Raw genomic sequence first — 17,284 nt, forward strand, 5'->3', positions numbered from 1 at the left:
ACAATTTGAAAAAAAGTTATTATGGTTCCTTTTAAAAAACAGTGATATTCTGTTATTTCTCTTTGTGAAAGCCATTCTCTGTTGACAACCATTTTCAGGTTTGTTTTATTATAAGTTAACTCTATAGGTGATGTGAAACACTCATTTTTGCTTTGCACATTTCATTAGCTTGACCACTTGTCTGATCTTACAAGAAAACGGTTTATCATGTTTGCTTGACTAATTTTACATATTTATTTACCTTCATGAATTTTAATTCAGTTGTCTTTGTATATTTTACTACATTTGTGTAAACAAATGCAAGCTATGCATCACATCCTCAGCTGCAGTACATCATGCTGCTATTAAAGCAGCAATTAAAATGATTAACTTTAATCAATGTGCCACTATTAAAATGATACCTGCCTATTGGCTAAGATGTAGCCCTTTATTTTTCTGTATTTCCCATTGCAGAAACTTACTGTGGTTTAGAGGATAAGGTGTTAAAAGTGTACCCACGAGTATAAAACACTCCTCTTGACTTAAAAAAAACAATGTCCTTCTTTACACTAGACCAAATGGAATTTAAAGCATAACACTGCTCTGTATTTAAGGTTAAAACAGGTTACCAAACCTATTAAGATAAAGATGCATTTTAAAGTGCTACATTAATTATGTCACAGAGGTTAAGAGAGTTTACCTAACAATCAAAGCCTGATTTAGTATTTATTACAGCAGAAGGTTCAGCTACTTCACTTGTACTAGCTTGCTATGAGTTTGTTTCTTTTAAGTAAATATTCCTTTTAGAATAATCAATTTTGAATGTCAGAAGTCTAAAACTCCCCACAGAGGTATGAATGTGCAATTTTCCACATGTTGCAAGAAGCAGCAAGAAGCAGCTCTGCACACTTAATTTGCACTGTACATCCTATTTCTTGTGGGAAGTTTTCCAAAAGTAGCCTTTAGATTAGTAATTTTTCAATATCTTTTGGGGGAAAAAAGAGTTATATCCAATGAGAGCTAACATTAATTGCAGGCTGGATGGCAATTGTTGAAAACCCTCAGTAAAAAAAAGGTCATTTGAGGTGTAAACAAATTGTCATATAGTAGCAGCTTATTTTTCAAATCCTAAAAAATACCTCCACAACCAGCACCGTAATTTTGCCACCTCTTTTCATCACTCCTGCTATCACTCCTGAGAACTTTCTTTGCTCTTTCAGTGAAATTCTGGTCTGTTGTAATCAGCAGGACTTTTGCACAAGAATTTACTGGAGCTGGGGCTTTTAACTGTTGTTCTTTTCCTGTTGAAAAGTTTTGTGATCTAATGACTATATTTAAGTTTATCACTTTTTTCCCTTTTTCTTCTTTTTCCCTTTTGGAAAATTTATTGTCTCATTCTGGAGTCTGGACAAGTTGTTATCTATTCTTGTTTTATATTTCAATTGGCTTATATGTACTTCATTGAATTTCCTTATCTACAACAATGACTTTGAAAACAATCAAAGAAAACGTTCATCGTAAACTATATTTGGTATTTTTTAACCCCTCCCCTGGGAGGCTTGCCTCTAATATATACAGGAAGCTTGGTGTGTATGCTGCCATTAAAACCAACAAACACTTCTTTTAAGGACCTTTAGTATAGATTCTTTATTGCACAGGTACCCAGTAGAGACTAAGCAGGTGGAAATGAAAGGATTCACATGTTTTTCTTGGAACTTCCACTTCCTCTTACTTTTGGAGGTAAACTGACTGCTGGTCTCTCTTTTCTTCACATATTGCATGAGCTTCCTTTGCAATTGAAAGGATACCACGAGTTTCTGTTGCCCTAACTGGAAGTTGCTTGTGTTTACCTCTGAAAGAATGTTGCTCACCCATCCTGTTGGGCTTCTTCTTAATCTGTTCTTTCGAAGTCTTTATAACTCCTATTAAAGACTATCTGTTAGCTCATGCAATAGCTGATTTTAAACCATGGCTTTCCTCTTTCACGTTATTCAGTCTCTTTTACCTCAAAAAAACAATTGGCAGTAGTGCATTTTTGCCCAAGTTTGAAGATGAACTGAAATCCCTAAAATACAGAAGACACATGATACAATTTAAAAATTGTATTTATCTTAATTTCCAATACCTGCATTTTAACTGAAAATATTTTAAAATGTCTGTTCTTTCCTGACAAAATTGGAAAGACTTGTGGTTCCCTTACCTGGGCTGATTTCACCAGTAATGTGTAGAGGAGCTCTGCTCCATTCAGCTGCCTATGCTCTGATTCTTGCAGGACAGATATGGTGTTGGCTGCCAGAACTCAACGCATTTTATTTTAATTTTAAAATGCAATCACTAGACATGTTGAAGTCCATATGTGAATTTTGTTACTGGGACTAAACTGTTACCCTTTCCCCTCCCCTGCCCCCCCTCCCTTTTAAAAAATATGTTTTGGATTACTCCATGGTAAAACATTTTCTGTTTTATTTTTACATCATATTGGGGTTTTTCCATTTCTGCTTTGATTTTTACTTGTTAGAGGTTCTTTGTCCTGAGGTGTTTCTTTTAATGGCTTTCTTTAGTTCACCTCTATTATCCTCTGCAAAGTATTTTTGATCCATCCTTGGAAACATGATATACACAAACTTTGCATAATTTTGTTGTATACTTTTGGGACTGAAGCAAGGGCTGCGAAGGACAAGAGTGGCATCCCACCAACTCAGTAACCACCGGGAGAGGCCCAGAGGAGCCAGCGATTCCTTTTTGCCTTTTACAACTCTCTTAAAAATTTCAAGTACTTTTTTCAATTTATTCCACCTTTTTTTTTGTCAGATGAGAAGGTTCTTTAGAATCTCTGTTCACTCATACCTTAAATTAGGATTTGAATTAGGTATTTGGGTTTGGTTTTTTTAATAAAGGTTAAATTTTGTACAGTGGCTACGCCATCTGTTCTTCACCACTAGTTCTTGGCTTCTCAGCACCAACACCACAAAAATGGCTTAGAAAGTCAGTTTTGTACAGAAAGTTCAGCCAGCTCCTGCATTTTCTTGTATCTGCTACTTGAAAGAATTGACTTGTATTGTAACTGCTTGTCTCCAATACTAAATACATCAGTACATGGAGAAAATACCTTATCTGCTTAGAAATTACTTTCCTCAAGGAAATAAAAATGCTGTTGCTGTGTCCCACATTTTCTCATGTTTACCTTTACCATATTTTATCAGCTTGTAAATAAAAAGATCACCTTCCTTCCTAACTGCCTTCCTTCTCTTGTGGGGGAAGTCTCCGAGAGCTTAGAGTAAAGCGGGGCACCTATGTGTATATCATTGCCAAGGTCAGTACAGAAGCAGGCCCATCTATGTAGGGTACTGAAACTGATTTTATAAGCAGAAGAAAGAAAAAGAAAGGTTATTCAGGACTCTTATTGATTTCATTTGGCAAAAATGAAAAAAAAAAACCAAAACCAAACCAAAACCAAAACCACCAAACTACCCAGAATTCTTATAATGACATTAAAAATACTCCAATGACCGCATAAACCAATTAGATAAAAAACCTTGAATCAGTTGTTTCAGGTTTTTTTAGAAAACAGATAGTTCTGCAAGCAGCAGATTTAGTGATGTTTGGTTTCCTATGGATTTATTTCTGACTGTTAGTTTCCTAACAGACACAACTTCCAGTGGAAGTTTTCCCTACCAATGCATAGCCCTTTCTCCTGTGCAGCTTCCGTATGCTTTACAGGAACAGTGAGCCCACTCTAGATCTCTTCACTCAGTAGAGACATTAATAAAGATTTTTCCCTTTAGTGGGTGACTTATTTTCAATAAACTTGCCAGAATCTAGTATGTTTGAAATCTCTACGCCTCTGCTAGGTTTGGTAGAGGCTGACCAAAAGATTTAAAAGTAGGCAGACATCTAAAACCACAAGTATTTTGTGAATTGCTTTCACTCATTTGTACTAATGCAGTATGTCTCTTTGCCTGTAGCCAAAGGTCTGGTATATAGATGAGTTCTCAGGAAGTTTCATTTCCTGGCTTTTATACTTTTTTTCTGGATCACAGAGATGGTTTGTGAAACAAAAAATATTTTTAATTTTAAAGGTAATTCTGGTGGAAATGTAAGAAGTGGTCACTCTTTTCATGTAGTCTCAGATGTAACCAAGATTTTTCCTATCAATACAGACGAATTATGCAAGAGAAAAATGTTTTTACTAGATCCTGAATAAATAACTGTACAATGAAGTATATGTATCAGAAATTTTATGAGGTTGCAGGAGAAGCTTTGTATTAACGATACCAATGTTCATTATGTCAGCTTGCGAGAATGAACTGTTGAATAAACAGAGCAACAAACCAGTTGTTCTCAAGCTGAAGACTTGAGACTCGAGAACTTGAGAACCCAGGAACACCATAAGTCTTATTTTCCCTTTTGAACTTTTAGGGAAATATCACTATTCAATGCCATAGGCAGATGTCCTCTTTCAGGTTCTCATCACAGAGGTTACAATAGGCTGCTGAAAGTTACTGCCAAAATTTGTTTTGAAGTGAAGATCTGTTTGTGGTCCCTAATATGCTCCAGACAAAATCAGCTAATTTAGCTCAGAGCAGCAATTTAAACAACTTGAGCTGTTTTAGGTCTTCTTGTTTCAAGCGTATTAACTCAATGAAACCTTTTCTACCAGCAACGTGGTGACATTAGTAATTTATGGCACAAAGCTATTAACTAAGCAGATTTGCACTGAGATGGAAAAGGACATTTCTCCGTGGTCCGTGTTTGAGCACTGGGTAATTTGATACAGGTTTTGGAAGGCAGATCTGCTCAGGTGCATAAAAAAGTTTATCACACATGATAGAGGATGAAAGTTTGATTAGCATGGAAAAAAAGTAATTATATGTATGAAAATATATATAAAAATACAAAAGTGTTAGTGAAATAAAACCAATGAACTAATATTAAAAAGTATAAAAATACCAGTGAAGGTATAATAAATGTTAAGTTTCTGAGAAGCTATTTAGGAATGCCTGACATTGCTTACTCTTGAGAGCTGTCTGCTGTGCTGCCTCTTTTGAGGCTTTTTCCTGTTGTTTTTTAAACTTCTTTTGTTCCTAAGCAAGTATTAAAGAAACCTAGCTGTAGTAAAACTTCCTGTAACCTGTGCACTGTATTATAGCAAACTATCCATACATGGGAAGTTGATAAAGAGATTCTGAACAAAACAAACAAAAAAAACAAAACAAAAAACAAACAAAAAAGCCAGTGCTAATTTGCCTGCGTAGAATATCACTTGCTTTACCAAACTGCACACATCAATCTAGTTAATTTCAAATTAGCTAAAATGCTATGAGGAAACAACCAGTGCTTTTGAAACTGGTTCTAACTGATGACTAAGCAAGCTTTGGTAAGCAGAAAAAAAGTGTTTTACCAGAAGTTTTGAACTTGTCAGGTGTCAAAGGAAATGTAGAGTCGTGTTGGGTCACACCAACACAGTGTTCAGAAATATGTATCAGGAGAGAGTGCTCCTAAATCAGGAACTGGTGTCCTTAATCAACACTAAGCTACAGTAATTAGTAGGCACTCACACGGCTGGCAGTGTAAAATACTGTATTTGTCAAGATATTAAATTAATGTTTCTGGACATAGCTGGCTTGCGTGAAAAACGTTCATGGCTAAACTGTTCTTGTCATTTCAGGTAGGTCCTATAATCTATACAGCTTTTTGTTATCAGTTGTGCAGTGCACTGTACAAATACGTAAATGCCATGCCACTACCCTTGTGTGTCAGTGCTGAGCAAAATGAGTGTAATGTAAATGGATATAATTTAGATATGGTTTGTTAATCCACTCTTACACCATTAAAGGAAGGTCCTTGTAGTGGTGTGACCCTGGCTGGACATCAGGTGCCTACCAAAGCTGCTCTAGCACTCCCCTCCTCAACCAGACAAGGGAGAGAGGCTTGTAGGCCAAGATGGGGATATGGAGTGATCACTCAGTGATTACTGTCATGGGCAAAACAGACTCAGCTTGGGGAAAATGAGTTTAGTTTTACTACTCAAATCAGAAAAACACCTTCCCCCCACCCGTCGCTTCTTCCCAGGCTTAACTTGATTCCAGATTTCCCCACCTCTTCCTGCTTCAAGTGGTGCAGGAGGATGAGGAATGGGGGTTGTGGTCACTTCATCGCACGTTGTCTATGCTGCTCCTTCCTCCTCAGGGGGAGGCTCCTCACACTCTTACCCTACTCCTGCATGGGATCCCTCCCATGGAAGTCAGTTCATGAACTTCTCTAACATGAGTCCTTCACACAGGCTTCCCATGTGTGTGGGACATGAAGGCACACACCTTCATGAATTCCTCCAGTGTGGGTCCCTCCCACAGGGTGCAGTCCTTCAGGCACAGGCTGCTCCAGCGTGCATCCCCCATGGGGTCACAAGTCCTGCCAGCAAACCTGCTCCAGGCTGGGCTTCTCTCTCTAGGGGTCCTGCCAGGAGCCTGCTCCAGCATGGGCTTCCCATGGGTCACAGCCTCCTTTGGGCATCCACCCACTCGGGTGTGGGGTCCTCCACAGGGTGCAGGTGGGTATCTGCTCCGCCGTGGACCTTCATGGGCTGAGCGGAATCTCTGCTCTGGTGCCTGGAGCATCTCCTCCTCTCCTTCTGCACTGACCCTGGGGTCTGCAGAGCTGTTGCTCTCACTCCTCTCTGTCACTGGCACTTTGCATTTTTTTCCACCTTCTTCTTAATGTACTATTACAGAGGTGCTGCCACTGTGGCTGACTGGCTCGGCCTTGGCCAGCGGTGGATCTGTCTTGGAGACAGCTGCCATTGGCTCCATTGGACATGGGGGAAGCTTCTGGCATCTTCTGACAGAAGCCACCTCTGTAGTCCCCCCCAGCTACCAAAACCTTGCCATGCAGACCCAGTACAGTACTGCATTAAAGTTCTTATTAGATTCAACACTACTGTTATTTATTTTAAAAGAAATGCAGTTTGCTCCTCTTTCAAATTTACCCATGACCCATTTCAAGTTGCTTTAAAAATGGAGAGCTGCACAGCACTGCTGTCAGAGACCTGCTGGCAACTGCAACAGTCCAGGCCATTGCGGTGCAGCCCATGAGCAACCATCCTGAATGATTCTGTTTTGACTTGCAACAAAAAATATTCTTTAATGTCAAGCTTACTGTAGTAAATGTTGATAAAAATCTTTATGTAAATGCACAACATTAGAAATTGTCCTTTAAATTGCTAATGGAAAAAATATTTGTAATTATTTGCAAAATACTTTGCTGTTTAGAGAAGTTACTAGTAGAAGATGGAACGGGAAAAAAAATGTAGACTGCATATGAATTAGGAAAAAGCTGTTTTTTCATGTCAACACTTAACAGAGATATCTTTTGTACCTGCAGACTGTTTTACCAAATCTCCCAGGTCTGGACAACTGATTACTCTCTTACTGCAATGCCTGTATATTCCTGCTGCCTTCAGATTCATACCTTGAGTTATAGATCTTTCTTAGTTTTGCACTTGGCTCTGCGGATTTCTGCTTGGTTTTGCATCCTAGAGCAGACAGTGCAGTTCTTGTGTAGGATGCTGGGACAGAGCTATAGGGTCCAGCTACAGGTTTGTGCACAAAATGGAAAGAAGTTATCCATAGTGAAAAATACAGTTATTTGTGTTTCTTTACGTATGTGCTAGTATTTCCTTTGAAACCCATGTAGATGAGGTCTTACAGAAATGATATTTTGAAATTGGGACAGGCCTAGCTCACCTGGTAAAGATAACCTTAAAAGATGATGAACAAACCTCACCTTTCAGGAAAAAAAGGAAAAGGGGGGGGGGGGGGGGGGCAGGTGAGAGAACCTATTGTTGTGTTAAGGATTAAGGACAATGTGCTTTTAGTGATGAATTGTGTCACAAAGAACAGATCTTTATTCCACAGTACTCTTTCTTGCTGTTAGGAAATCAAACATTTTGAGAAACAAATTTTTGGTTATTCACTGTGCCAAGTTTCTTTTTGCAGCACTGATGAGGAATCATTAATGAGCTTGTTAAGGCTGCTTGATTCTCAGGGCAAACTTACGCATAAGCTCTAGATAGCACTATGAAAACTATAGCAATTGCCTCTGCTCAGACCGACTGCCAAATGTGGGTGATTATCTTCAGCAATTCAGAAATCTAAGTTTTATTTTTAAGTAGAACATAACGATTTTCAGAACCAAAGTCTTTTGTGGGAGTGTACCAGTATCACTGAAGTGTACTCTGGGAAAAATTTCTGAGCTCCCTTAGAGAGTGTTACGGGAAAAGCATTCCCAGGCTGAAGTGTCTCCCCATCCTCATGGTAATGAGGAAGAGGAGGGACCTCAGATAATGCAGTTGTGGTGTGCATTTCAGCATCTTCTCTGGCAGCTGCTTCACTTTGTATAAATAAGTAAAGAGTTGCACCACAGAGATAGTGAGCATTTGCAGGGCTAGAAGGAGAGAAGCTTCCTTTTTATTATTTATCCATACCAGAAGGAGTTGAGCAGAAAAATAATCAACAGATCCACCTCAACAATAGTCAACAACCCTGCATTCAGGGTGCTTAAACAGCACGTGGGAAACTGGTACAAAAATTTAAACCTCTCCATTCCAGGACAGTTGCATAACAATCAGGCTACTTTAGGGTAAGATTTTCTTTTATTCCATTTCAGGAAAAAAAAACAACCAAACAACTGTGAACCAATTTGGTGTTACCTTTCTGTAGTGTAGGATATGTATATGTTTCAGGGTTTTTAATTAGCAAAAATTTTCTGCGTGGAAAAAAAAATCGATCTGTTCTAATTTGGGCCTTTATCCATGGGAGAAGAAAAGAATGTGTTGGACAATCTTTCTCAAATAATAAAAAAAAAAAGCTCCAGAATGAGGTGAACTAATCATCACTGTGATGTATCTCATGTGAACCTTTTTGTTCTTACCCTACTTTTGCTTTCTTATTTCCTCTGCCTAAAATTTAGGGGAAAGTCATCAGTTAATACGGAAAAGTGTGGCACCAAGTAAATCAATGCCAAGCGTTCAGCACAGGGCTTCTAAAAGAAAATATGAGGGAGAAAATCCTGTGGGTTTCAAGGCACTGAACTGTTAATGAATATTGTGGAAGAGCTGAAATTTGCTGTAAAGGAAACAATGACAGTGTTTGTTGATTTTTCAACTTGACGCATGGAGGAGCAGGTTGAGCTGTCTTGTGGTTTTGCTGGATGACGTTTGTCTACTGCTTACCTGTCATCCAAAAGAAATCAGCTCCCAGCCTGGCCTTTTCATAGCCACAGAAATAGTGACTGATACTTACAATGTCAGCTCAAGGGTTAGTTGCCTTCAGGATAATTTCCTGAGGCAATATGACACAGAAGTATAGGAGAAATAATGGTTGACTCATTGTCCAGTGTAAAGAAATCGTGTGACTAACACAGTTCATTCAGTTTAAACTGTAGGTTTCTTATCTATGACATAAATCTAGAACAGTGAGGCATATCTGACTTCCAAAGGAGTGTTTGTGTTCCTCTGCAAAAGCCAAAAATCAAACCAGTGGAAACAGTATTATGTTGAAACCAGCATAAATAGGAAGTGAGATTGTGCTTAAAAAAACTAGAAAAGAAGACCCACAGTTTTGATGTATTTGCACCATTATTTAATGAGATTCAATCCTGAATGGGGCTCTTGGGCAGTACTACAATAATATTTTGAATATATTAATCAGTAATAACACTAAACTAAAAGAAGTTATAATGATATTTATGATAACAGCAAAGGTTCTGTTAGAATCACCTTACTAAAACCAAACTAAGTTTATCCACCTCATCAGTCTTACAATTTGTAGACAAAAAGCTTATTTGCTTCTTCGGTAGTGTCTTAGATAAGTGTGAAATTTTACAGAAGATGCAGTAGATGATCTGTAGGTTTTGTAGAGTGAGGGTCTGATTCAGCACATACTCATTGGGAGTAATCCATCAAGAGTATCCAGGAACTTCACAGGTCCATTGTCTTAGTAGGTCACAAGAGCCCAGTGATACAGAGCGTGCTGCTAGCCACAGGCTGATTCAGGCATCACTTGACCTGCAAAGAAAGATTAAAAACTAAATAAATATTGGACCTGAAAGCCACGTTTGTTGGTTGCCTGTGTTCTTAGCTTAGGGAAGAGTGCAGAAGGGTAGTCCTTTTGTAGCACATAGATATACCACACAACTGGGTGTGAAGGGAAGGACAGCTTTGTACAGATGAAGGAGGAAATTTCATTCCTGCTGCTGCCCTTTCTGTGGTTTTCAGGAATGAAAATGAATGGGGCTGAGTTCTTTGTATTTTTCCTTTTGTGTTGTTGGAAGGAGAGCAGGCTTCCTCCTACCCTGCTGGGGCAGGGCTGAGAAGTTTCCTCTCTCCTGCAGTCTCCAGGGCCCTAAGATAAAGGCAGTCCCCAGCTGCTCTCTGTTGCCATCAGTTAATTTAGTTTGTCTTATCAGTATCATGCAAATCTGGTTCAAATTACTACTACCACCAGAAACACTTGGGACATTTTTAGAGTGCTTTCCTCTAGGAAATAGGTGTGTATTACTAACAGCCTCCTATTAATTTCTGAAATCATTGACACTGTTAGCTCAATCTGATAGTGGGGCAGCGATTTGTGAGATTTATTAAAGATAAACTATGTAAAAATGGGCAAATTTATAGAGGAGCCTATTAACACTGTCTTTTGAGGAAACAAATCTGCAGTTTGAACATATTTCTTGTTAGATGCCAGAGGATCTAAGAGGAGAAGAGCCAATAAGAATGCCTTAACTCTTGGAAAGCTTCAAGCTTCATTCACCTTTCCCATTTTATTAGACACAAGGAGTTCTATTGAGGTTTCTTTAGCAAAGACCAGCTGAAGTCTTTTTAAACTTCAGAATTTATCATTTTTTAATACAGTATGAGCTCAGGCTACACCATTGGGTGTCGTGACACAAATGCTTAGGGAAGCAGACTTTGTTAGTTCTGGTACTTACAGATATCTTTATTTTATTCTGCAGTGATTTTGAACATGCATTAGTAAAGTTTTTGAGAAACTCTAAATGAAACAGAGATCCTGAAATTCTTTCCCAGGTGGGACATATTTCAGCTAGTCTAAACAAGTTCCATCTGGTAATAAAGATTTTGTGACAAAATAGACATTATGGGTCTTGGAGCTATTGACATCTCAGATGAAACCAGCAGTAATCTGCTTAAAAGTAAAGTTCATGGTTTCTAATAGGCTTGTATTGTCTTTTGACAGAAACTTGAGCTATTTGTCTTCTGAACGTATGTTCTAAGAAAATAGGAAAACCAAAATTGTTAGTTGGTCTTTTTAACAGTAAAGTTTAACACATATAGATTTAGTGATTATTACTGCTTGCTTTCATCCTAATGCCCATAATAATATGTATTAATTGAGTTCTTCAGCAAAATCCTAATGGAGACTCTGTAATATCTTTTGATCGCTTCTACTAGGGTCAGAAACCATTACAAAATGGTAAGCATGACAGCTTGGCTATTTGAATCACCCACTTTTTGCCATGGCTTTTATTTTTCAACTGCTCATTTAACCACAGAATCACAGAATGGTTGAGGTTGGAAGGGACCTCTGGAGGTCATCTGTTCCAATCCCCCTGCTCAAACAGGGCCACCCAAAGCCAGTTCCCCAGGGCCACATCTTTTGAAGTTCTCCAAGCGAAGACTCCATAACCTCTCAGGACAACCTGTGTCAATGCTCAGTCACTCTTACCATAAAAAAGTGTTTCTTGATGTTCAGAGGGAGCCTCCTGTGTTTCAGTTTGTCCCATTGCCTCTAAATTTGTTCTATTTTGAAAATCTCTCCTCTCATTATGCATTAATAGCAGTATCCTTCTCAGAAACAAACTGTTTTACAGCTACAGGGTGAACTAGTCTTGATGATAGATTCTCTCACATAGAAAAAATCTTTTTTGTATAATAAAAGAAATAGGATAAGAAAGCAGCTTGAGTAATGAATCCATTCTCAGAGTACAGCATCAACACAATTACAACTGTTGGGAAAAAAAGAGATGTAGAAATGAAACAGACTTTTTCCCAAAAAATGCATTTTGTTCATGGAAAGAAAGCAATAAAAATTAATGCAGAGGATATTTTGCTACTTGAAAATCAAGAACTTTCCTCTTTTTCTTTATTTTGACCAAGGTTGATTGATTGTTGGAAGGGCTTACTTTTCAACAGTGGTTGGGTGATAGTGATCCTCTGGCACATTCTTACAGGCCGTGGAGTAAGGAATGTGTTAGTCCCTTGCCAAAGTGGTCAGTGGGGAAGGGCACACTGGGTAGGGATGTGTGGTAACAGAAGAAAATTAATTTAGCCTTGCTGGATATTAGATAAAAGCAAAGAGTGCAAGCATTTTGATGTGGCTTGTCATTAAAGCAGTGAATTACTTAAATACACAGTATGTACTGGATATGTGTTTTCTTGCTTGGCTTCAATGATGGATACTTTTCTGGTAGTCTGGTGTGCTACTGTGGCATTGCAAGACTGTTTCTTAGGATGAATTTGCAAATACTTAATGCAGAAACACTTCTAGACTTTAGAACAAATTATATCAGTACTAGTAACTTCACTTCAAAGCTTCTTCCAAGAAGTAGATCAAATATTTTAACAGAAAAAACCCAGAGTAACATAGCACATGTAATATCCCCATCCCCACACAATGAACCTGAACTACATAGTGAGAGCCTAATGATACAGTTCTTCTATATTTGTAAGTCAGGAGTGCCTTTTTTACTCTGAACTAACCATAATAGGCCTGTTCTAAGACCCACGTAACTTCTTTACAGTTATCTGCAACTTTCCTGTTACCTGGCTTTGTGAGAATACAAATACATGTTATTCATATCTTTGCCCTTGAAATACAGTCTTAGGGTATAGAGATCATTTTATAGCATAGTGGACTTCTCTGACATCATGGCAGAAATACAAAATGTTAGGGGGGAGAACCCCACCTTTTTTCCTAGATCCTAATTTAATGTGAGCTTTGTGTGTGTATTTCTTCATATGGTCCTTTTTTGTAAGTGTAGTCAAGTGTTTTGACAAGTTGTGCATAACTGGACTTTTATCATTTTGCTCCTTTTATTTCCTAGAGGTTACTACATACTGAGTTCAAGGAGATAAGGCACTTTCCATAGCTTAAGGCTAGTGCTACTGGCATTGTATAAAGGAGTACGTTGGGGCAGTCTTGCAGATCATCACATCCTGAATGAAGAATAGTCCTAGTCATTTGGACACAGTCCAGCTATGCATAAGGCTACTAACTGGTACAAAGGATTTTTCTACACTGGAATGGAAACTTGGAGAGATTCCTGGCATGGAAAAAAGTGAGTGTTCAGAGTGGGACCATCAAAACAGTTTCTGAGAAATCTGATGCAGCTGAGTTGTCTTCCCAGATGCTCATTCCAAAATCTGATCAAGAGTATTTTGTTTTACTTGTGATTGTGGAGGGATATCTGCAATTTCTAGGAAAAAAAATACTATTCATAACCACATTTTATCAACATATGAACACTCCACAAAGATAGCCTTTTAAGTCACAATATTTAAAATTTTCTCAGTAAAACCTAAAAGCAAAGTGGTTTTTTTTCAGTTGTAAAAGAGTGACTAAGAAAATGGATGCTATTTCTACACTGAATCAGTGTTAATACGGCTATGTTTAATAGAATGTGCCAACACTGACTAAAATGTCAGTCAGCTCAATATAGAGGTCATCAGTTAAGTATGAACATCCCCATTTACAGAAAAAAATCTTAGTTTGAGCCAAAGAGAACTTTTTAAAAATGCTGTAGTAGTAAGAGAAACTGAAACTCTTGGCCCAGCAATTCTGTGGCACCAAACCTGAAACTTATACTAGGCAGAAGAGCAAAAAGACCATCGGAAAATTCAGGAAAGTTGTCCAGGGTCTGGTCCTCAAGGTAGATCTTCAGCTTATCTTCATTTAGAGTAGCCTGGAGGTTTCCAGAACTTCTTCCAGCTGCCTGGACACCCAAAGGACAAATGCTGAGCCTATCTGGATCACACCACTGCTCAGCCATGGCCTTGTCTTGCCTCCAAGACACTCCCATTTTAAGGCAACACAGTGGTTAAAGCCCTTGGCTGGGTGCTTGCCAAGACAACTCTTCTTCAGTCTCTTTGCATCACTCAGATAATCTCAACTAATTGGACAACAATGAAGATGCTGTACTTACCTTTTCATTCTGCTGTGCTGAATTTCCTCAAAGTACTACAAAGGTTGGTATAAATACACTTGAGCGCTAGTAAAAAAGTCTAATACTGCTTTTCGTTCTCTGGGAGTATTGGGACACCATATATGAGAACCATGATGAACTTAAATAATGTGGACACTGTTCCTATTATTGCCATATAGTAAATTTCCCCTATGAAAATTTTGAACAGAAGTTGTTCCTGAATAAGTGTGAGAATATAAGTACAGCTATCTCTGGTGGAGTGTTAGGTGTGCTAAGAATTAAGTCTTTTATAAAAACAAGCAGCAGAACACTCTTTTTAAAAAAAACAGGTGTGCAGCGATAAATGATTATGGCAGACCTTTTTCTTTCTGCTAGCCTTTCATTTGTTTTTTTCCATGCACTGTACCGAAAGCTACATGTGGTGGAATTGTTTGTGGTAATCTGTGAACTGTAAAGAGAACATTTGCTGTCACTTCCTTTTTTTTTAAAGCATATATGAAATAATGTGCAAATTCTTAAAGCAACTGGTGTTTAAATTGTGTTTCTCTCCCTTTTATTAATATTAAAAAACGTTTGAAATTTCAAAACCCTCTCATTTACAGAAGTTAATCTAGTTTAGGACTTCATCAGGCAGGGGTGGGGGCTGGCGGGGAGAGGAAGGGTGATCATATGCCTATTCCAAAAAAAATGGTAAGTAGATCAGTCCTGGTTAGGCATAATTACAGAGTGCTACCTTAGAGGTAAGAAAGAGGTCAGAAAAATTGTTGTGAGGCTGTCAAAGCTGCATGGCTGATAATTATTTTTTTATTCTTAGCTTAGTGGTGACAGGGTGTTATACTTGAAAAGCTGTTAACCTCGACAACATTTTCCACCACATTGTATAACAACAAAAGTGTGGCCCAAATTTAGAGTTTCAGTACTGTTTAGAAAAAAGCTTTCCTATGGTTGTTCTGCCCTTCAGAACTGCAGGAACAAAGCGGCCCGTGCTTGTTTGATGGGTACTTTGTCACCAGTTAGAAACCCTTTTATTTCCATTTAAGCTATCAGGGCTGGACTGACGGCTCTGCAGTCTGAGAACTGGCAGGAGGTGCTGAGTCCAGCAAGTCTTTAGCTGAGCGGTGGCCATCAGAAGTTTACTCAGTCTCAGTGGTCAGTCAAGTCCCCACCGCAGCCACAGACTCTTGAAGTGCAGACGTCAGAAACAACAGATCGTAAGAAATATCCTAAGGGTGATGGGACTTCTATGTGAGTGATGAATTCTGCTTTCTAATGTGCTTTGAGATATATGGCAAGGTGGATAGTAGATAAGGATTCCTGGATGTAAGGTACTGTTGGTAATGTGTGTTATTGCTACATTGATAACAAGTTTTAAGATATGTAACAAACTGAGTGTTTTATTACATTTACCTAAATATGGTATTTGTCAAGTTTATTTTGTTGTTTTCATACTTCTCGGAAAATCTTAGCCTTTTACTCTCCTGAGTATTAGAAGTGATGATGCTTACTTGTGGGAAAAAAAACCCAAACCAACAAAAAACCCTCAACCCTCTTAAGTTTCCCAATATCTGATTTTCAAGAACTTCTGGAGGGTAGGCTGTAGGCTAGCAACAAAGTATCTTCATTATGCTTTTTATCCTCAATTACATAATTGTATAAGGTCATCAGATAATTATGCATACTTTAACCACATCTCCACTTCATCAAAAGCTTTTAATGCAGTCTACTTACAAACATATTATAAACAAAGTTATGTCTGTTTCCAGTACTGATCTTGATGAAATCTATACTATAAAGTCAGTAAACCAGTCATGTTCAAGAATTAGTCAGCTGTGATGTCTGTGTGTTGCAGAACGTCCCAGATTCTCTTTTGATAGCTAAACAAGCTAGAAAAGCCTTGATTTTTTTTGCCAGGGGAATTCTTTTGAATCTGATAGAATTTGTAGGAGGTATGACAAGTCTGAAAGACCATGTTTACAATTCAATGTGGATTATTTTTCTTTTGAGTATCAGCATTGTGTTTGCTCAAGTGGCAGGTTACTCACAATACAGGCAGGCACTGCAAAATTTTCTTTAAATAGTTCTGCTACTTAATCTCAGTCCAAACCTTTTCTTCTCACATTGCCTTTTTCCTGAGGCAAATGGACATTATTCATAACGGTGGAGTGGTTTTGCAATAACCACAAGTATGTGAGGTTTAACAGCTATGAAAGAATCTGAAGTTTTTGAGCACATATTCTGAAATGTAAAGATATGAAACTAATACCCTAGATGCTGAACAGTAATGCACAGAGCTATTTGGCAGTGGTCCGTGTTGGGGTGTTTCATTTAAAAATGTGTTTTAGTTAATTTGTTTGCTTGATTTTTTGCTTGTCTGACATTTTGAAAGTACAGATAATGTGATGTGAAACAAGTTAAGGGAGATGTTTTAGATGGCAATAACAAGCCCACTGAACAAACGTTTCTGTGCCTTGGGGTTACATTTGCATGTAGGTGATCCAGGATCACCCGTGCCAGGAGTTTCAAAACTTGTGTTTCAGATACACAGCTTGCAAGACAGCATGCTTGGGCTGAAACTCTTCTCAGCGCTGAGTTTAGTGTAGTGAACCATTCGCCCCTTCAGATCTACGTCAGGGGGAAAAAAAAAAAAAAGGAAAGAAAAAAGAAAAAAAAGCGCTAGGCTTTGTAGGTGAGGCTGGCACCCTAGATGTGGAATTATTTTTCTGAAATTGTTTGCATACCAGCAGATCTGCTGTCGGAGAGTTGCTGATAGGAGGGAGTGCCTGCCTCTCTGTAAGGGAAACTCCTGCCTGGCTCCAATGCGGCACAGAGCGATTGTGGTTAAACCGCGAATATCTGCGTCGCTGTCGGGCCCGTTGCACATACGGCGTTGCCGGGTCCATTTCCAAAACTTTCAGCGGCTCCTTCTTCGCTGACATCCACGTGACGCTCCGTGCACGCGCGCGCTTTCCCGCGAGTGCGAGCGCTGCCGCCGCTACCGAGCGCTCCGCTGGCCGCCGGTGCTCCAAGCATCGTTACCCCAAGCACCTGACGCCCGCCCGTACACCTTCCCCACGCTGTATAAGCACTA

At 38.8% G+C, this 17,284-nt stretch overlaps 1 protein-coding gene across 4 annotated transcripts in view; it reads left to right on the plus strand.

The window, feature by feature from the left end:
• Positions 1-17,284, plus strand: part of PDE4D (phosphodiesterase 4D) — a 624,748-nt gene that overhangs the window by 553,551 nt on the left and 53,913 nt on the right. The gene's annotated exons all lie outside the window — the stretch shown is intronic.

This window comes from Falco biarmicus, chromosome Z (genome assembly GCF_023638135.1).
Source record: "Falco biarmicus isolate bFalBia1 chromosome Z, bFalBia1.pri, whole genome shotgun sequence".
Classification (NCBI taxonomy): Eukaryota; Metazoa; Chordata; class Aves; order Falconiformes; family Falconidae; genus Falco; species Falco biarmicus.